Source organism: Lissotriton vulgaris, chromosome 1_1, assembly GCF_964263255.1.
Source record: "Lissotriton vulgaris chromosome 1_1, aLisVul1.2, whole genome shotgun sequence".
NCBI classification, from domain to species: Eukaryota; Metazoa; Chordata; class Amphibia; order Caudata; family Salamandridae; genus Lissotriton; species Lissotriton vulgaris.
This window is the reverse complement of record NC_141685.1, coordinates 1381115031-1381137919: the sequence shown is the minus strand read 5'-3', so window position 1 is coordinate 1381137919 and position 22889 is coordinate 1381115031.

Below are 22889 nucleotides of genomic sequence, written 5' to 3'. Positions count from 1 at the left end.
CGATCACAAAGACCTCCGATAGGCCCCTCGGGCACAGCTGTGTACGATCCAGTTCTCTAGGAAGCGCTCAGCATTTCCCACCTCCGCCCGCTCCGGCACGCGAAGGACCCTGATGTTACTGCGGCACGCCCTCCCTTCGTGTCTTCTGCTCTTCGCTCCAGGTCTCCAGTCGTGGCCGTGAGTTGTGCGACTGTTTGTATGAGGGAAGCCACCTCCCCTTGCAGCTGTTCTATCTTTCCTTCTGCGTCGGAGACTTTATCGGCCACCTTCCGTAGATCCATCCGCAGCAAGTTTACATCAATTGACACCGTTTCAATTTGGCGCTCCAGCGCCGAATGTGAGCCCTGGATCGCCTTTAGCAGCTCCGCCCTGGTGGGCTCCACCGGGTGCCTCCGCCCCCTCATCTTGGCCCGATTGTCGTGTGATCCATTGGGATGGTAGTCTTTGAGTGATATATTGCGTAATTGTGTTTGGCTGCGTGGAGCGCAACATCTTGTCCTTTTGCATTGCAGACGTCCCTTGTGTCCCTTTTCGGACTGAGGGGCGGCGGGGCCCTCGATGTGTATTGACAGTACTGCCTGGAGGCCAATCTCCTATCCCACAGTCCAGGAAACCTCTTCGTAGACTCACGTGTCAGCCAGCCACTACGACACTCCCAAGGGCCCCACGGCTGTCAGGAGTTGCTCATTGTCTTAGGGGTGTCCCACTCTGCCCCTCGCTATCACTTCAGAGAGTCGATGCCCGTGCCCCACCGCCACTCCACTCGCCAGGCACCACCACTTCAGTGTGAGGAGGCGGCCCGGGCCGCAGGTAGGTTGCACAACTCTCGGGTCGTGTAAAGTGTCCTATCCGTGACGGACCCTTCCGTTTATGTGATCGCCCTCCCTGTCAAGGTTCCGCAGAGGTCCAGCACAACTGATTGTCCGCCTGCAGCTTCTGCCCACCTGTCCGAAGTGTCTTGCAAGGAAGCCCTCAATCCGCGACCCCGTCGTTGGTCCCACCACAGAGGCGGATTGACCCTCAGCGTTATGTCCTGCACACCAGGGTGGACGCGGGCATGCCTGCTGACCTTGGGGCCAACCCTCCAGGCTGTGTTCTCAGTTCAACAGGCGCAGGGAGGTCAAAGGATGGCAGCCGGTCCTATACTGACCCTGTGACCTCAGCGATGATTCTGGCTCAAAGGAACTGCTGCACCAGCTCTCCACTCTCAATGTCCACTCTGCCTGAGGTTTTCCCTACCAGATCTCTCCATCAAATATCAGGTCCTGCACCGCATGGCCGGCTCCGGTGGCAGTCAGTCGCAGGATATTCCAGGCGCATTTCCAGCCGGGCCTAGCGCAGCCTTCAGTTCACGCGGGGCCGTCGTCTCTCCACAGCGCTGGCCGGCTCGAGGAGTCGCCCGAACACCTCCTTGCCGAAGGTCCCCCCTAGGACCGTCTTCCACGCTCCGGGTCGCAAGAGAACATCAGGCCCCCTGCAGGGATCACTTGCCGCTCTGCCCTGGTCTCGAACGCTGTTGTTGTTAGGCCTTGGGGCTCCGCCCCTCCGGAGGTACAGGCTGCAGTCCGTGGCCTTGCCTAGCGATGGACCGCCTCCACTCCCCCTCGACAGGGCCCGGCGGGCACACACGAGGCTCCCTCAACCTCCGAGGGCCCCCGCAGACAGACAAGGATCCCAGCGGTGATGTCCCCCCTGCGAGCAGATGCAGCTCCCGGGGTCTCAGCCGCTCCACAGCCCATGCCCACAATCGCGGCGGTGCCAGCCGTGAGGGCTCCGTCATTTCAGGCCGGGACCCCCCCCCAACCCAACGCTGCTCAGGTCGGATACTCGCCGGCAGTAGGTTCTGGTGTCCTGGCGACGCCAACGCGGGTCCAAAGTCTCTGGGCCGCCGCAGGTCCTCTTACGCCCGACTTCGCCACTCTCCAGCAACAAGCCTCAGACCCCGGCCTCGTGTAGTTCCAGGGCCGGGGCTCCGCAGTGCCGACAGTTTTCTCGGCGTCGCTGCCTGCGGGACGCCTAGTACCGCCTCAGGACCTGCCCCTGGGTGTCAGGGGGTCGTGAAGTGCCCGATTGTTCTCCTCAGGAGCCCTTACAGGATGTATTTACAGGATTTTAGGGCCGATTTGCCGGGAGCCGGAGGAGCTCACATCCTGTAGGCCATGCTGCTTTGCCACGCCCTGTAACCGCAGATCTTTAGCAATTTGGGTACATGCTACCTAAATCAATGGTGTGCGCATTGACTGGCTTGAGGTATGTTTATGAGGTAAAGTAGACTAAGATATATTGTTGTGGCCCCAGTTGATTCTAGGCCACAATAGCTGCTTCGTCCCTGTTTTTCTGCTACAACACATAGATTCCAGGTGTGACAGTTTCATTGGATGAATTGGCATTAACCAGGACTATAATGCTCAGAACGCCCTAGGCTAAATAAAAGTCCAGGACTATAGTGTGTCACTTTCAGATGCAGGAAGCCAACAAGCAACACTAAAATAGCCATACGCGACAAGAACCAGTTGCCACACTCAATGCTACTAGTCATGAGGAATCAAGGGGTGAAAAACTGGTATCCTTTACCTTTTACATGGGGAAGCCACAGAATTGGCACAACCATGGATAGGAACCGGAGGGCTGGCTATAGTTTAAGACTATCAGAGACAAAAAGTAACTTTAATGTTCAGGGCCCTCCAACAAGTCTTGCAAATTATTAAATAAATAATAATGTTGTGATAATGGGAGCAAGACCAGCACGATGCAATGTTTATGCACATAGATTTACAATACAATCAGTACTAGTAAAAGAAATATTGTATATAAGCACAATATTTGTGGATTACTTGGTTTAAGATTAGAACAGCTGAAAGTAGCCCCTTGCCTGCTTTAACCACATGAAGTGGCCATGCCGCTGGTAGTGCTGGACATAACTGCTATTAACATCAGACCCATAAGTCCTCCACCTCAGCCCAACACAACCATCACCCCATACCGGACGCAGTTCATACAAACAGGTACCTTGTTAGCATAACCGGAGAGTGGTACCCAGATCACCCTGATGACCAATCATCTCCCTCCTCATCATAACCAATCCTGAACAGGGCGAAGCAAACTAGGCACAAATAGCTGGCCTCTAGGATTCTCAGATGGGTTCCCGCTTGGAGATGGGACCTTATCAAAAGGTGGACCAGGTACACAATGTACTGTCTCCAATCAGCCGAGGAGAGGTCTGTACCACCCAGTCAGGGCCCTCCTCTTCGCCACCCATTTCTCCACACCATTCCCCATCGCAGGTGCTTTAACAGCCTCAAGTTCCTTTATAACGAGGGAGGTTAACTGCAGTGTGGCCCCATGGTTCGTTCTATCTCAAGTGCCTGCTAAGTCTCTCCCATGCACGCTCTCCTGTAGAAATCCTACACTATAAGTCCCCCTGCACATAAAATTGTGTCCCTGAGCCCCCAAGACCGGTCAATAGCCGGCTCCCCAAGGAGGTAGAGGGTACCATCGGTACTAAAAGGAAGCTCAAGACCAGTAGCAGCTGCCATCACCCCCATCGTCCCCTTGTTCCAGCCGAATGAACCCTAGACTCCCTAATGATTCACTTATAAACTGTCAATGGTGTGTGTGAAGCCTCGATAGCCTATTCTACAGCTGTGGCCTCCCCCGTCAACAGAGTCAAACCTGGCCAGGTTCACTGCAGCCTGCTGATTCTGTGACACCCAGAAAATGACTCATTGCCTCAAGAGGACTGATATCAGATCAACAATCAACAAAGTGATGGATGGAATGCTTAAATTATTCTCAAATACTGGATATCACCCAGGCTGCTTTTCATTTCACCCCTTTCACTAACTGTGTCACTCTAGACTCACACTTGCCATATGTAAATCAGTCTTAGCCCTGCTCCAATAGGAATAATTTGGTCCAAACTGGCAGGCCAGGTCTACTCCAGATGGAAAAACAAGGCAAGAATGGTGACTGCGTCCAGGCACTCACTGATTTCAGCATGAAGTTAGGACTGTAGGAGAATGTCTACAGTATATAAGGATAATCTTATCAGGTCATAATGGAAGAATTAACCACGTTTATGCAACACTGGTTGTATGTCAGTTATAATGGCCAGAAATATTGTGTGACATAAATATTATGCCCTAAATATCATTTACAAACATTTCATCCAGATTTACTATTAAATTCATTCAATGGGGTTAGATTTTTGTAAATAGTATTTAGGACACAATATTTATGTCGGACGATATTTAGATAACAATATTCTGTAAAAGCCTGCCCCAAACCACCAGCACACAAACCCCTAACACACTTCATATAAGGATGATGCATTGGAGGCTATTGGAAGGCAGGACATAAACAATATTTCCAGGAGTGACTGCATGGTGCAGGTAAGAGAGGAGATGCATCACGCCCACCACCATCGACGCCGCATGATCACAGCCATGCAAAGGAGAAAGAGCCTGTTCCAAGTCAAATTTAGTGATATTGTGAAGTATGTAGGATAGCTTAACTTGATATTGGTGTGATGATAGAAAAAACACCTTTGATGGGTAAAAGGAAGTGTGTATTCTGAGAGATTATGGAAATACCTCACAGGAGAACTGCTTATCAGGTGGCACTATAAACATCTTGGAGGACACTTGGTTTGTTAAGCCTTTAGATTTCCACCAAAAAGTGTTGTGTAGCACACACAGTAACAAGTGCTGATCAGTATGAAGTGCAGGACCGGTTAGTTTGCCATCCCTTATGTTCAAAATTATTTTTCAACATTTTCACCCGCTTGTCACAGTCTTCCAAACATTTGGACTCTAGAGCTCAGGACACTGTTCCAACTGGGCTCTTACTGTTGGTTTGTTCACAGCTGCATCCTAGCCCCCGTATTCCCATGGAAAGCCCCAGCGCCTCACTCGTCATCCTATCGTCTTTGCACACCGCCTCGCCACCTTGATACCATCAACATTGATCCTCATAGATCTATCTTCTGTGATCATTGTAAGTACCACCTCCCCAGTGAATGGTTGTTTTCATTGCTTTTCTATCATGAATGCACGAGAACCCTGGATGCAAATGCTAAGAGAGTGCTGATGTTGTGAAAGACATGACCACGGAAATGACTGATGGCTCAGGCTGCCTGACTGTGTTACATACATATCCGTGACAACAGTAAGAAACCTGCAACTGAGGTGATTGATGGCCCCGTAATTTCAGAAACTGGGGAAGAGCCACACATCGATGCACCAGGACAGCCCAGAAGCACCCAGCAAAAAGCATGACAAATAACCGAGCCAGCTCAGGGGCATATACATCCAGACTTGACTTCAATATGAAGTTTGACAAGAAGTAGGGGAGGGGGGGGTCTTGAGGAGTTAGCCCAGGTGAGTCTGGCCACACTATTTTCAACAATTTGGAGGCTCCGCTAAAGAGATTTGAGAACACCTGAGTAAAGCGAGTTGCATTGTTAGGCACAAATAAGTAACTGCTTAGGGAACTGTTTTTCTACTCCAGTGGGAAAAGGGCAAGGCTTTCTAAAGCAAAAAAGCGGAGCAAAGTTTGTTAACTTGGGAATTCATGGAAAGAGCATCAGCAATTTTTTTTCTCCAAGATTCGGTGCCTTAAGTCAGGCAGCGGCGAGTAACCAAGTTCAACAGCCATCAAGTCAAGGACCTGTAGAATCGCTAGTTTCAATAAACCGCTGACACAATATGCATTTAGCACGTTCCTTTATTCAAATTTGCACTTTCCTGAAGAGCGCTGAGCCGACGCTGTTAAGGGTATCTCTCGCGCCTCCAGATGCGATGCGCGCGCATCCCTTACAAGATGGCCGCCGCACGTCATGTCTTTACGTGACGTGCATCAACTAGTACGCCACTACATATCTCCCCTTTTTCCCAAACCAAGAATGAGTCACTTACAGTTCACTGTCCATATCGTAATCTCAGAACCTGGTGGGTCTCACCACCGACCTTCCACTCCTGGTCACTCTGGTCGGGTTCTCTGGTACCCCTTGGCTCTGTATCTCAGTGCATCTTCCATCTCTCTGCGCAGCCGCGCCTTGGTCCGTACTCCTCCTTTGTAAGTCCATATCAGTTCCTTGGTCACCATTCACTCTCCTCTCCTCCAGTCGTTCATCTCAGGCACTTCCTCCTTCTTGCTGCTCACCTGCGCGTTGTTCCATCTCTACGTTCAGATCTTCCATGTCCTCCCATTCAGTTCCATTTTTCTCCCATTGCAAGTTCTTGTTACACCTGGCCATGCGGTCTTGGGACCACACGTTCCCGTCGCTCAGCAGGGCCGCTCGGTCGTACACTTCTTTAACTTGCATGGGCTTGCTATATTTGCTGTCTCCTTTTTTCTGTAGTGTTGCCAACTTTACTCTTACCCATTCGCCTTTTTCCAAACTAGTCCCTTTCACACTCTTCCGTTTGTTGTAGTGGTTGGTATAGATGGACTGTGCTTTTTCCAGGTTGGCACGTACCGCTGCGGGAGACCATTCACTGGTGATAACTTTCTCCTTCCAAATCCGGTTGTCGTGCGTGAAGGGTTCACGCCCTCTCAAGATCTGGAATGGGCTGTATCCAGTCCCAGTGGGAGTTATCCTGTAGGCCCATACCATGTTCTCTATGGCTTTCTCCCAATCCTTGTTATTGGAAATCGCAGCTTGTACTGCTCCCATCATGACCCTATTAAATCGCTCCACCAGGCCATTTCCGGCTGGGTGGTAGATCGCCGTGTGTTTGATTGTGATGCCGTTCCTCTGCATAAATTTGTTCCATCTTTCGGATGTGAATTGGGGGCCATTATCACTCAGGATGGACTTGGGGATGCCCTCTCTCACAAAAGTGTCCGACCAAAAATTTCAGAATGTTTTCGGTGTCCATTGTCTCATCCACCCTTACCTCCGGCCACTTGGAGTATCGATCCATAAGGACACATACATACTTCTGAGTGCCGTGGTCATCAAGGATGGGTCCTAATATGTCTATTGATAGTTCTTCCCACGGGTTCTGCTGGGGTCGAACTTTCCTAATGCAGGACGCAGGGGTTTGAGCGTCTTGTCAGCTCCTTGGCACTGTGGACAACCTCTGACGTGCCTCTCCGCCCTTATGTCCATGCCTGGCCACCAGTAGTTTTGTTTGGCCCTTAACTTCAATTTTCCTATGCCTAGGTGGCCCTCGTGTAGCATGTCCAGTAACTTGGTGATGAGGTTCCTTGGGGGGATCACTTTGTCTCCTCTGTATGTGAATACTCCCTTGTCAACTACCGACAATTCTTCCCTTACTTCGTAGTATGGCTTGATATTTTCACTCACGTGTCTTTTGTCTGGCCAGCCCTTGATAATGTGCATCTTCACTTCCTTCATGATGCTGTCCTCCTCGTATGCCTCTGTCCACTCCTGGTAGCTGATGATTTTCTCCTGGTCCTCCACGAGTGCTACCAATTCCCCTTTGCCTGTTGGGTCTTCCTCTCCAGGTTCCATGGCTGCTGCTCTGCTCAGGTAATCTGCTACTCGGTTCCGATTTCCTGGGATGTACTCTACATCGTACCTGAACTCAAGTAGTTTTAGAGTCATTTTGGATATTCTGGGAGTGGCGTTGGCATGTCCACTCGATGTTAGCACCTTCACCAATGGCTTATGATCTGTCTTAAGCAGGAATCGAGTTCCCCATAGGAATTGCCGAAACCTCGTCATGGCCCACACCACAGCCAACATCTCTTTTTCGATTACACTGTATTTACTTTCGGTATCGGTCAGTGCCCGAGACGCAAAACTTATGGTCTCCATCTCTCCTTGTCCACGATCTTGCATGAGCACTGCGCCCAGGCCCTTGTCGCTGGCGTCGGTTGTGAGCACAGTGGTGCCCTGAGGGTCGTATCCTTTGAGCGGCACTGCTCCCATGACATCTCTCTTGATTGTCTCGAACTCACTTTGTGTCTCTGGTGTCCATTGGAAACTTGTGTTCTCCCTGGTCAGCATCCTCATATGGTGTGTCTTTGAGGCAAAGTGTACCACAAATTTGCTGTAGTACTCTGCCATCCCCAAGAATGATCTAACTTCCTCCTTGTTGGTGGGGGGCAGAGCTTCAGCGATTGCTTTTATGTTTTCTGCCTTTGGCGTGATGCCTTGCACCCCTATTTCATGGCCTAGATATGTCACCGACTCCAGGCCCAATCGGCATTTTGTCCATTCTGCTGTGAGGCCTTTGATTTCCAAGGTTTCCAGCACTTTTCTGAGCTTCTGGTCATGGTCCATTTTGTCACGCCCCATTACTAGAATATCGTCCTGGAAATATTGGACACCTGTCATGTTCCTAAACAGCTGATGCATTAGCTTCTGGAACACTGCAGCTGCCGAGGCCAGTCCAAACGGCATGCGGCAGAATTAATAGCATCCGAATGGGGTGATGAATGACGTGAGTCTGCTGTCCGGGTGCAATACTATCTGGTGGTAGGCGGAGGTCAAGTCGATGGTGGAGTACCATTTGACTTTCCTGGTTTTCGCCAACATTTCGTCAATCCTTGGGAGGGGGAATTTCTCTACTTCGATGTTCTTATTTAGTTCTCTCAGGTCAACACAGAGTCTGACCTTCCCGTTGGGCTTCATGACTACCACCAATGGCGCGAGCCACTCTGCACAGGTGATGGGTTTAATTATTCCTTTCTTCTCCAAGTCTTGAAGTTCTGTTTGCACTGCCTCTCTCACCGCTATGGGTACATTTCTTACTTTGTGGGCGATGGGAATGGCGTCCTCCTTGAGTACAATCTTGTGTTGGAATCTCTCCAGCTTTCCCACTGTACCTCCAAACACCTTTGGATAGTCTTCTTTCCATTTTGTCAAATTGGGCCACTCTTCCGGTTCCGTGAGCAGGATCTGTTCTTTTCCTCCTGGGTCCAATTTGATTCCCAGGTCGCCCTGGTCCAGCCATCCCAGGACGGACGGTCCCCTCTCTGAGATGTACAGCTTGCAGAACGCTGCTCAGCCTCTGAACTCGAACTTCAAGTGTCGGAATCCCACCATTGGGATGCGATCGCCGTTATATGTGACTGGTCGGATGTCCAGTTTCTCCAGTTCCGGGCCTAACTTCGGTCTGAATGTTTCGTCCCACACCGCTCTCTGAACTATTGTGTAGGGGGAGCCTGTGTCCGCCACTACGCTGATGGTTATTCCGCCAATTGTCATTTCTAAGACAGGTTTGGTTGTCCTTTTTCCATCCACGCATAGTACCTGGTCATATATGCATAAGACGGTGACTACCTCTTCCTCTGTGGTCCGGTCCTGGTCTTCCTCACCTTGGTCGATGTATTTCACCACGCTTTTGGACAGTTTCTTCTGGCATACTTTCTCATAATGGCCGATGATGCCACAGTGCAAACACTTGGCCCGGAACGCGGGGCATCTTCTGTCGTGTGCCTCGTGGGACCAACTTCCGCACCTGTAACATGTTTTCTTGTTGTCGTTGCCTGCTTGTTTCCCTTGCGGTCCGGCGTTGCCCTGCCATTTGTTGGATCCCTTTGGCGTGGGGCCCTTGTACTTCTGGTCTCTGCGATGTTCCTCTTCATATACCCTATTTACCATGGCGCTGGTTGCCGTGTCTTTCTTGGTCGCGTCAGCGCACCTCCGTGCGAGTTCTGCCCTTTTGACGATGACCATTACATCCTTGAGTGTGGTGTCTCCGCTTGCCCACAGCTTGTCCTGAACATTTGTGCTGGAGGTATGCATCACGATTTGGTCTTTGATAAACTCCTCCTCCCAAGCTCCATACCTGCACGTGGACCCTAGTTTCTTCAGGGCTGCTACGTATTCCTCAATCGACTCTCCAGCCCGTTGTTTCCTCTGCTGGAAGTTGAATCTGTCGACTGACACACATACCGTGGGTCGGTAGTGTTCGTTCAGGTCATCAATGGCGTGGGCGTATACGTCATCGTCCGTGCTTCCTCTCTGTTTGGGCACCAGGTTTTTGTAGATTCTGAGTCCTTCTGGTCCCAGATTGAGTAGTAGTATGCGTTTTTTTCTTTTGGGGGTGAAGTTTTCCTCATTCTCCTCCTCCAGTACCCCTATGAAGTTGTCAATATATTCTTTCCAGTCCTCCCACTTCATTAGTGGTTCCCCTGGTTTCGGTAGGAACTGAACTGGCGCTATAGCGTATCCCGCTGGCGTGCTCATCTTCTCTTCCTTGACTGTGGCTGCTCTGTCCCCTTTGCTGGTGGGGCTACCTGGGGTGCTATCTGTTTCTTCTTTGTTGTGTCGTGTCTGGGGACTTTCGATGTCAGCCCCCTCCCCCTCCTTTGTGGTAGCCAGCTCGGGTCCTCGCATGTATGTGGGCGGTTAGGATTTGGCGCGCTTGGTCTGGCTGCTCTGGGGCCTCTGTGCCACCTTTCCTGTTGCCTCCCTTGTGTGAGTGTGCAGTTATGGCTCTGCTGCGCTCTTCAGGTTTACAGTACCTTAATTTGGTGCTGAAGGTCCTGCAGTGTCCAGTTTTGTGCTGCCCAGGGTCACTTGGCTGTGCAGGGCCGACCTCCAACTGGTTTGGAATGATTGGAGCTCTGCTGACTCTCTCAGTGCCCTCGTGGTGGGTCCGGTTTATTTCCGTTTTTTTTCTCCAAAATAAGCTTGCTGGTCGCCTCCCGACCACGTCGCCACTGTAGAATCGCTAGTTTCAATAAACCGCTGACACAATATGCATTTAGCACGTTCCTTTATTCAAATTTGAACTTTCCTGAAGAGCGCCGAGCCGGCGCTGTTAAGGGTATCTCTCGCGCCTCCAGATGCGATGCGCGCGCATCCCTTACAAGATGGCCGCCGCACGTCACGTCCTTACGTGACGTGCATCAACTAGTACGCCACCACAGGACCTGGCCCAAGGCAGACCTCCCAAAACGTACATGTTAGTTTTGACCTGAGTTGAGTTTTAACGTGTTGCTTTGCTTCCGTGAAGAAATAGACGTAATTTAGGTATAAAACATGGAAGTTAGTAGATATAGCCAAATCCCCGTCCATGTGAATGAGAACCTGAGTTCAGTACACAAAAGAAAAAAAGTGAACACAATTTTCTTTCAGCCCAATTCCCAGTGGCACAGTAGCAAAAGAAGAGCTGTCTCCCAACGCACTACGGTGCCTTGACAGGTGGTAGGCGCTATAGTAATGCGAATAACACAACTTACTTGTTTTGGTGACCTGGCTTTGAACAAAATTGAAGAAGATTTATTTACAAAGGCACTAAAATGAAAGTTCACTCTTCAGCTGCATAAGAAGAAATGTCTCAGAATCTGGGGGCGGAAAGGGGGCACTCAGTGAAGAAAACAACGTGGAACAGTTCAGCTGTGCCTAGTCACAAACTTCCAGGCAGACCATTTAAGAGATTAATTAAACTCGCTTATTCGTGCCCATGAGAAACCCTTTGAGAATTCCAGTCAGTGCCTAATGTGCTCATTATGAAGCCGCAGCTCTAATTGGCACATACAGCAATTAGTACTGAAGCGGAAGACACCAGGACCTGTTGTCCAGCCAAATAATGGGGCACTTTTTCTCGACAGTTTTTCAAAGAGTTTGTGATAACAAGAGATGTTCTCTGTGCTGGCTCTTGTGGGTTTCTGATGTATTAAGCACATCAAATTCTAAAGCGCTTCCTCCAGAAATGCAAGGGTTGTGGGCGCTGTACAAGTGGCGCAGAAAGTCTGCCAGTCCGAAAGAAGCCTTTTCTGTATCTCGAAGCTTGACCTCAAGACGTCTACACAAGAAGAAAGATTGTGCCAAATTTGGGGTATGTCTCAAAGTTTCTTCAGTCAACTATAGCTGCATGTTTTGCTACCTTTGTGCACTATGTGTGTTATGAGCTGTTATGTTATGTTGATTTGTATAGTGCACTAATCACCCGAGAGGGTATCCAGGCGCTAGGGCAGTTGTGAAGATGTGAGGTCCCAATGGTGCTTATACGAAGATCTAGGTCTTCAGCTTCTTGCGGAACTCAAGAAATGAGGAGGGGGTTCTGTTTTTGTGAGGTAGTACGTGCCATGTCCTGGGGGCAATGTAGGAGAATCGGAGACTTGCAGTTTTGCTTTTTCGAAAGCGGGGAATGTGTGTGAGTAGGAGTGAGGCAGAGCATATGTGTCTGGTGGGTTGATGAAAGTGTATGCGGCTGTTCAGATATTCTGTTCCTCTGCTGTGTAGGGATTTTTATGTGTCAGTGAAACATTTGAATTGGCTGTTCTTGTGAATGGGGTGCCAGAGAAGTTTCTTTAAGTGCGGTGTGATGTGAGTGCGGCGTCGGAGTTCGGTGGTCTGGTGTCTGTGTAGAAGTTTGGAGATTCCGACATAGAGAGAAAGCATTGCCGTAGTCCAGCTGCTGGAGATGAGTGAGAACTAAATCAAATGCTCACCATCAAATTATATGATTTGCCCTTTAATTGTCCCGTATCCCCATCCCCAAAGAATGTCACTGGAGAAATTTTTCTAAGAAGATAACTTCAAATTCATAATTTTGTGACTTTTATCAACTGCATAAACCTTTGCGTTTGTGACCATTTTTCAGCCAGACAACATTTTGTGAGCCGTTTTTGTCCAGCAAAAAACATATTTTACAGAACAATTCTTCCACATGATCATAGGGGTAATAGTGGTTTACCACCAAGGCTAAATATTTGCTGGACATTTCCCTTCTGTTTTTCTAAAACCTAGGCAACTTTGTGAATTTATCAACGATTGCAAATTTAAATAAAACAACTTTATAGTGCTGGTGAAAGCTGACTTCTCAGATTTTGTCTACCCCCAGTATTTACACTTTGCGCCAATCACGAGTTGAGTGGAAATTACACTTGTTTACACTTCCCTTCACTATCAGCTATAAAGTGGTAGTGCAAAATAATGCAAACAATCGCTATATAGGTGCAAATATCCTTTGCACCTCTTATTCTCCATTATTAACATGAAATACTGAATCAGGGGGTAAAAAGCTGTACAATCTAAAATTAGTCTGCAGTATTTGACCAAATTCCAGATGAACGTGTCTCCTCCCTGAGCTGCTAGTGCTGTGGCTACTGTTACTTCCAATACTCTTAGGATTATCTACATATCTGTTTCTTCTGTCCGCCTGTTCATCTGCATCCGTCTATCTATCCCAATGAGCTGAGACTTGGTACCTCAAGGAGAACAATTCTTGAGGAGCAGAGAACGATGGAGAAAGAGAACCTCAGTGATACTGCTAGTGGGACAGGGAACACACTGAGGTAGGGTACACAGAGACTCTCAAACTAAGTGATGGTGAGCCAGGAAACATCAACAACAGCAAAACAGGAATCCTAAAGGCATAGGATCAATTATTACTACACAACGTCAGTTCCACAGTTGATACAGGTTAATGGGAGGCTCTCATGAAACCACTGCAAACCACCGAGCAGAGACAATTCTCTAAACAAATAAAATTCACTTGGATTAGGTCGGGAGATTGAAGGACCCACTGACCTTTCAGAATATGAGTTTGAGGATAATAAAAGCCTCCAAACCCCTCACACAATTCAGTGTGATTCGAGAAGGAAGTCCTCAGTGGAGAACCTCAGCGGGAAGAATCTCAGCAGCAGTGACGTGTGCAATCACACTACCTGGACGAGAACTTTTACCTACAATCTCTTCATGAACATGAACATCGATCATGAGCAGGCCCAGTGTGATTTATGTTGACATAATATTGTTTGCCCTTTGTTAAGAGAGAGTAAATATGCATTATATTTCCTTTTAAATATATCACATTATTCATACTCCAACCTGTACATTGTAGAACCTTTGTGGTTAAGCTACCTATAAAGCTGCACAATTTCACAGCAGTTCTTAATAGCACATTTTGGAAGGGTGGAACCTGTATCTCTACCTAGTAAGCAATGATGTCAGTTTGTTGGTGGATTGGTTGTACAATGGGGTGTATTTCTACTTTGAACACTCTTGTTTGGCTTAGTAACTTTACGAGATATCCACATAGCACAGCAGTCATCCACAGACTGCATTATCCAACCTTTGAGATTAGGCTTAATTGTTTCAGACATTTCATGTTCTTCATCATGAGTAGGCAATTGTATCCAATCTCTGTGCAAACACACCATTGTGCAGAGATCGAAAGCACAAGTTTTGTGTCAACTACCCCATGCCTGCTATATTCAACAGGTGACGTTTGGTAGGTCCAACCTGCTGAAATGTAGTGGGGAAAAGGCTTCTTAAATATCTCTACGTGTGGTTTCTGGTGTGCAAAGCATCGAAATCAGCATGTTATGCCCATTTTCAAGGGAAGAATCTGTAATAGGCAATAATAATCGAGCATTTAAAATTTCAGTCCTGATTTTAATGGTCCGATAATTATCCTATCTCCAGCTGGGCCAGTCCTAATGAGGGCCTTAATGGCCGATTCATGATTTCAAAGCACTGAAATATGCTAGCTCTGGAGAATCATTCCATGAGATTCTTTCTTAAAGTTCTTCAGACTGGTGCCTGTATGGAGCATCTTCCCTCCACATTGACTGCTAGATCTTGACCACACTTGTATGGGGGGAAGCCATTTAAAAAAGAGTAAGGGAAGGGCAATCTCGATACATTGCTAAATGAATGAATGAATGAATGGCTTTATTTCGATATATAAAATATCATAAAAGCAGAAATACAACATTTTAACAACAATAAGAACAGTCACATTCTATTTACACAGATAAAAACTTATAAAAACAGATAGCTAAATGACGCTTCTGTTGACCTCCCTTCACGTGTGAAATCTTCAAATATGGCAGGACAGTCTATGCAGGACAAGAGGGGTTACGGCCTACATCACCCTACAAAGTTGGTGACGCCAAACCAAACGCTAAATCAGCTACTTAATTCATTGTACGATTTATAGGAAGATATTAGCATAACAATACACGGTGCATAAAACACAATTTAAATATTGCCACAATCTCGTCAATAAAAACACACATTGTCAAAACATTGACAGACCTATTGTCAGCTTCAGGCAAACAATGAATGGTAAAATAGAAAATGCTGCAAAACGTTCTATAGAGAACAAAAAAGCTATTAAATCACGTAATATTAAAAAAAACATAAAGAGTAAGATGTGTAATATGGGTCTATATTGTCATCTTGGGTTTCAGGTGAGAATCATAAACGACTCATCCTTTGGCCTCATGGTATATTAATGTCACTAAACACCCACAAAGGCAATATAGGCCCATATTACACAGTTACATGTTATATATTCTATGTCTCTCTCTCTCTCTTTCACTCTCACTCTCCCACTCTATCTATCTATCTATCTATCTATCTATCTATCTATCTATCTATCTATCTATCTATCTATCTATCTATCTATCTATCTATCTATCTATCTATCTATCTATCTATCTATCTACTGAAAAAACCATAGGTTTCACACCAGTTATAGTTAGGAATTAGCATTTAAAAAACCTATTAAATTCACTGAAAGAAACATAGGTTTGACACCAGTTATAGTTAGCTGGAAATTTTACTGACATAAAACCATTGAAATTCCCACGTTATAGTTAGTTGGACTCACTATAACTTGCGCGTGTAATGCACTGCTGATGAAATCACATATTACATCACTCATGACATGGTCAGTGACATCACTCATGACATCACTGATGACACCATCCAGTGAATGTGTGTCTTTCTGAAAAATAAATATGTTTTATATATGTATATGTAAAGGTCGATGGAAGAATAAATGTTTAAATAAGTGTCTTAATGGATGTTTTAAAAAAAATTGATTGGTTAACTGGCTTATTAAGTGTATTTTAGTGAATACATATATTAGCGAGTATTGTTTAAATATTTAAATGTTTGTGTCAGTGTTTCACTTTGTGTATAAGTGGCTGCATGGGTTGGTGAGTAGCTACATGTGTGTGTATATGGGTTATTAGATTTTTTTTAGTATCAGTATGAGTGTCTGTATGGTTTGGTGGGGGTATTACTTAGTACATAGATGCATCAATGACTGACTCACTGTTTGTATGTGTTTGGAAGACGGCATATGTGCAGGACTGTATGGATGGATGAGTGTGTATATGTGTGTGTTAGTAAGTGAATGACTGTCTCACTAGTGTCTTTATCAGTAACTACATATGTTTTAATCTAGTATATGTGAGTATTGATGTATATAAGTGAGTATATGTGAGAGTGAGAGATTGAAAGAGTTATTGTTTAAATAAGTATGTGTTTCTATAAGTGATTGTTTAAGAGAGTAAGTATGTGTAAGTTTCCTTAGAAGTAAGGTGGTAGTGTGTGTATAGCTGTATATGCAAATAAATGGATGTTCAATAGTTTATTTGCATGTGTGTGAGCAACTTTTGGAAGACTGTCGGTGTGTTACAGGATGTATAGGTGTATCACTACATATGATGAGTGAGTATATGTATGAGTGACTATATAGAACTGTTGGTGAATGAGTGGATGTGTATATAAATGGTGGAATTACTGAATTGGTTGTTGTAACTGGTATGGGTATCTCCACTTTTTTGAAAATGTTAGTTTCTATTTTTGAATATGTGTTTCAAGGGTTACTTTACAGTGAAAGGAGGTCTGTCACTCTGTCACAAGGATGGTGTCATCAGTGATGTCATGAGTGATGTCACTGACCATGTCATGGGTGATGTAATATGTGATGTCATCAGCAGTGCATTACACGCGCAAGTTATAGTGAGTCCAACTAACTATAACGTGGGAATTTCAATGGTTTTATGTCAGTAAAATTTCCAGCTAACTATAACTGGTGTCAAACCTATGTTTTTTTCAGTGAATTTAATAGGTTTTTAAATGCTAATTCCTAACTATAACTGGTGTGAAACCTATGGTTTTTTCAGTGAATTTCAATGTTTTTTTAATAGCATTTCTCTATAGGTATAAAAAGTAAACATTTTTATAACAAATTTTATATTGTATAATTATGTAATATTTATTTATTTTTTTTACATTTTTTGCCCCGTAGCGCTTCCGGGGCACGTACCGGTGAACGCACGGGTAAGCGCAGTGCTTTGGCGCGTCCCGGGGCGCGTACCGGTGAGCGTCCTGCTAGCGCTATTCTCGCGTACGAAAACAACATCGTGACATTTCGCGTAACCGCGTGATGCATCATATGACGCACTGCGTAAGCGCACCTGGGAGCACGCGAGCGCATACAATCGCGCAATGTCCTGACACGCTTAGGCTACGCGCCCCCGGGCGCACTCCGGGGCGCGACTACGGGCGCGCCCTGGGGCGCAGCCCGGGGCGTGTAGCGTAAGCGCGTCGGGTCATGTGACCTGAAAATAAAACTTTGTATTGGTTCATTTCACTTTTGGTTTCCTAATGATGTAAGGCCAGGTCATGTGACCTAAAAATAACACTTTTCATTGGTTCAGAGCAGTTTTCTTTTCCAAATGATGAAAGACCCCACCTTTTTTCCTCATTCTACCTTTGTGCTATGAGAGAGGTAGACCTGCAGTTATTTCAGTAGAAAATGGCTACATTAGCTGCAGCTGCTGGATCTTCTGGACCACCACCACCACCATCACCACAAGGACCACCACAACTTCACAGTGGTGGAGATCAAGAAGAGGAGGAGGATGAGGAGGAGGAGGAGAGGAGATTCGTCCGAGAGGACAATATTACCTACAAACCTAAAGAGCACATCATCTGGCAGTTTTTTTCAATCCCCAACGACAAAAAAAAAGTAAATGCGCCTAAGGCAACCTGCTTAATATGTCATCAGGAGCTGTCAAGGGGGAATCCCAACAAAAAATACTCCTTTGGCAACCACACCATGATCAGACATATGCAACGGAAGCATCCAAATAACTATGCTAGGGCAGAGGTCAGGGAACTGGCCAGAAACCCTGTCCAATCTTCTGCCAGCACCTCCCAAACTAATGTTTCCACCCCATCGGTACCGGAAGTTAGGGAGATGTGCTCCCCCATACAAACAAAGTTTTCCAATTTTAAAATGGTTTGTATTTTTTGTGGACAAACAATATGCTATGGAGAGAAATGCATCACACTTATTAACCGTGCTTGGGATAACCACAAGTGCCCAAGGAAACATTAATTTTTCCGCTTTTTTTTTTGCTCCTGTTGAGCCCTTTAGAATTCCCTGTTTTTTGTTTCTCCCCTTAAAAAATACAAAAAAAAAATGTTCAGAAAAGTCAAAAAAAGTAAAAAATGTTCAAAAAAACAATTTAAAAAAAACAACAAAAAGAATAAAAACAACAGTTCTTTTTAGAACTACCTCTAATGTATAAAAAAAAGCAACTTTTTTGAGAAACTCTGTCATGCTTTTTTCTCCACGGTACGCTCCCCGGTACGCGTACCGGGGCACGTACCGGTCCCACCCCCCGCGAAAATTGAATTTTTCTTTTTTTGTTTTCAGCGCCGGGACCCTTTTATGTCCCCCACATCAAACCTAGGGGATCAGGGGGGGTCTACCCTGCCCCCTTTAGGTTCTTTCCCCCTTTGTTTTTGGCCCCTCTTGTGTCTCTATCCTACCGAAACACAAGATGGCGGCCGCTCCGGACTGTTTCGAATGTTTACAGACACCTGAGAGCCAATCACCTTTCCGTGCGCAGATCACGTGGCGCGCCCGGTGCGCGCCCCGGTGCGCGTACCGGGGCGCGGCCATAGATATATATATTTTTTTGAACCTAAATTACTCAAAATCCACTGGAGCACATATCTTGAGACATAGCAAAGGCACATCGGGCTACCAGTCCCTAAAATTTTGCCAAGTTTGGTGGAAATCCATTCAGCCGTTCGGCTAAAAGTGAGTTTGACCGCCCTATGGAAATTAACATGGAGAAAACACATTTTGGGACCCCCCTTTTATCTCGGCCCCCGTTTGACGAATCCCCCCCCACATTTTCAGGGAAGGAGCGGAGCAGAGCGGGCCACCTTTTTTGAGAAATTCGCAAATATTCGTCCACCGGCGCCAAAGTTATTCCCAATAGAATGTTGCGGATTTCCTATGGAAAGTAGATCCTAACTATAACTACCTAATGGCGACCGCCAGTAGGTAATGTATATATATATATATATATATACATATATATATCAACGAAACTTCCTCCAAAAAGAATGAAGCAGGAGCCCAGGGGGGACATGGAAAACAGGCTTTATTAACAGTCAGGTAGTCCCAGTGGCGGTAGATGCATTTCGCCGTCGTGGCTTCCTCAGTACCCAACACTGGGAGCCTTCATCCGTTGTGTGTTCATCCTGCTGCCTCCGATGAAGTACTGGCGTGATCCGCTCCTCCCCCTAACAATAAGGCTCACCTGTTGAAGTCCGGTTAAGTTGGAGGACTTCAACTCCCAGAAAGCCTAGTGATTGTGGCTGTCCGGGTTGGTGAGGTGGGGAGGGTGTGATAGAAGTCTTCCTCGCGGTCACAAAGCAGGACAGGATGACCACTGTTGTGGGGTTAAAATAGCCAGTCTCCCAAGTCCCCTTATGTCGCCACTCCCAGCGAGCAGAAAGTCAAGTTTGCAGGGATCAGAAGTGCAGGCGCACAAAGTCCCGAACGAGGCAATGCCTCACTGCTCCGTATTCTCTGCAGGCGGGGCGGGTGCCGGACTATCCTTCACAGGAAACAGTGGACTCCTTTTCAGGCGAGTTACCAGCAGCTGTCCGGGTCCCAGAAACGTGGCGGTGCTCCTGTATTGTGTCACTGGCAGGCACAATAAATAACAATGAAACTTCCTCCAAAAAGAATGAAGCAGGAGCCCAGGGGGGACATGGAAAACGGGCTTTATTAACAGGTAGTCCCAGATGTCATCAGTGATGTCACTGACCATGTCATGAATGATCTAATATGTGACACATCATCAGCAGTGGATTGCGGGTGCGCGAAAAATAGTTAGTAGAACTAACTGTATAGGAGCAATTTCAATGGTTTTTTAAATGCTAATCCCTAACTATATAAGGCCTGAAACCTATGGTTTTGTCAGTGAATTTCAAAGGTTTTTTATATGCTAATTCCTAACTATATAAGGCCTGAAACCTATGGTTTCTTCAGTGAATTTGCAAGTTTTTTTTAATGCTAATTCCTAACTATAGAAGGCCTGAAACCTATGTTTTTTTCAGTGAATTCGCAAGGTTTTTTAAATGCTAATTCTATTAGCGGATAACGTTTAAATATGTTAATATCTTTGTGGGACCAGCTGAGCAGCCCTAGGGGGTCAGGTTCTTTCTACCCTGCCCCCTTTTTGCATTCTACACTTTTGTTTTTCTGCTTCTTTTGTGACTCGGTCTACCTAGCACAAGATAAATGTCAACACTTCCTGGTTAGACGTATTGACAGCCAATGAGCATGCTGCTTTCCTGTGAAATATGCAAAAACAACAGGTGATGGACTGAATGTGGATCAATGTCACACACTCAACCCAAAAAACGGTGTTGGATCTAGCCCTGATCTCTTGACTGGGTGAGAGTATTCTGTTTAATTCAGAGACTCTATCCCTCACCACCCCTTGTTGTAAATATTTTTGTCCACCCTAAGCGTGGAAGGGTATACTCAGATGTGAGTCCCTTGCTCATTGCACCATCAGGATTCAAGCAAGCCGGGCCGAAGAGGCTGAAATGCCAGAAACCGGTCCCCGGTAGCTTGTTTCCTTCCCAGTGTAAGAATTGGCTTTTGTAGTTTGGTTTGCCCTGTTCCCATCATGCACTGGGACAGGAACAGACTAATTTGCATACAGCCAGGTTCTGAAACTGGGATGGTGCAGTGAGCTAAAAAACGGTGTTGGATCTAGCCCTGATCTCTTGACTGGGTGAGAGTATTCTGTTTAATTCAGAGACTCTATCCCTCACCACCCCTTGTTGTAAATATACACACTCAACCCAGTCCAAAGATCTGGGCCCAAGTCCATCGTTTTTTTGCACTCCACACCACCCTGGGTTAGACAATGGCGATATGCAAATCAGCTCTGACCCTGTGCCCCATGGGAACAGTCCAGTCCGAACTACAAAAGCCATGTCCTTCCCAGACCGTAATCAAGCATCCGAGGACCGGACCGGTTTCGAGGTAACACCTCTCATCAGCCCGGCTAGCTTGACTCCAGTGGTGTGGAGTGCCTGGGACCCACGTCTGGGCATCCCCAGCGCACTTAGGGCGGAATATGCAAAAACAACAGGTGATGGACTGAATGTGGATCAATGTCACACACTCAACCCAGTCCAAAGATCTGGGCCCAAGTCCATCGTTTTTTTGCACTCCACACCACCCTGTGGTGTGGAGTGCAAAAAAACGATGGATTTAGGCCCAGATCTTTTGACTGGGGGAATGTGTGACATTGATCCACATTCGGTCCATCACTTGTTGTTTTTGCGCTTTCCTGTGAAAGGCATGCTGATTGGCTGCCACTGTCTGTCAACACTCCAAACCAGGAAGTGTTGGCAGCCATCTTGTGCCTCTGTAGAACCAAGGCACAAGAAAGCAGTGAAACAAAGGAGCAAAACACGCAAAGGGGGCAGGGTAGAAGCCCCCTGACCCACCAGGCCTGCTCAGGGGGTCCCACAAGGACCCCCCAGGCCCAAAAATAATATTTTTTCTGGTTTTCACCGTGGTACGTTCAGGGTACGCGTACCTGTAAGCGTACATGGGAACGCATCAAATGCTTACCCTGTGAAAATTTCAAAAAAAATAAATAGTTTTTTTGCCCTTCAGGGTCCTTCTAGGCCCCCCTCAGAAAACCTAGGGGGTCAGAGGGTGTCTACCCTGCCCCCTTTCAATAATTTCCTCCTTTTTATTTTCACCTCTTGTGTCTCGTGTCTCGATTCTACAGAGACACAAGATGGCAGACTCTCCGGACTGTTTAGAATGTTGACAGACATCCGAGAGCCAATCAGCTTTCCGCTCGCGCACTCCCGTGGCGCGCCGGGTGCGCTTACCGGTACGCGTACCGGTGAGCGCTCGGAGCGCGTCTATAGATATATATATGTGTTTTTGAAGTTAACTTTCAAAAAAACGAGTGGAGCAATTTTTACCAAATATAGCAAAGGCACATCTGCGTACCAGTCCCTACAATTTTGCAAATTTTGGTGTAATTCCGTTCAGCGGTTCGGGCTGTAGCCTTGTCAGAACGTCCTATGGAAAATTGCATGGGGAAAACACGTTTTTTTGGGACCCCCCTTTTTTCTCAGCCCCCCACTTCAAGAATCCCCCCAAAACTTTCAGGGAAGGAGCGGAACGGAGCTGGCCAAAATGAAGGAAAATTACATGCAAATTCCTCAACCGGCGCCAAAGTTATTTCCAATAGAATGTTACGGATTTCCTATGGTAGCTAGGTCCTAACTATATATACCTACTGGCTATCGCCAGTAGGTAATATATATATATATACTTTCATGGCTTGCTTTAGGGGGTTTGACCAGTTCATCCGCTCCTGGCGCTGAGCTTGGGGGTTGCTGTGTTTAGAAACTAACTTATGGGTTTAAAAGCACCTATCACAGAGTTCCTTTTGTGTGCAGCAGTTTTAGTGCATCATTAAAAATGTAAAGATAACTTTAGTGATTAATGTTCTTGCTGGAGTTTAGTGTAGTGGCAGTTTGACTCATCATAAAGTAGCAGAGAGTGTTACTATGTCTGCTGCAGATAATGTGTACCATGCAGATCACGTGCTGTATTTTATGAGGGTAGCTCAGTTCAGAAATTACTATACTAATATAACACAGTGACCTATGAACTGTCATCAAAGAGCTGCAGGCAATCTGCATGTATAAGTTAGAACTATATGTTTTTTCCACTGACTTCCAATATCCTAATGTTCCTAAAGAAGGGTTTGTTTGGGTAGAAATACATTCTTATTAGTAAAGCCAACTCCAACCACTGTGGTATGTTTTAAATCCTAAGGTTTTGCTTCTCCTGACTAAGCAC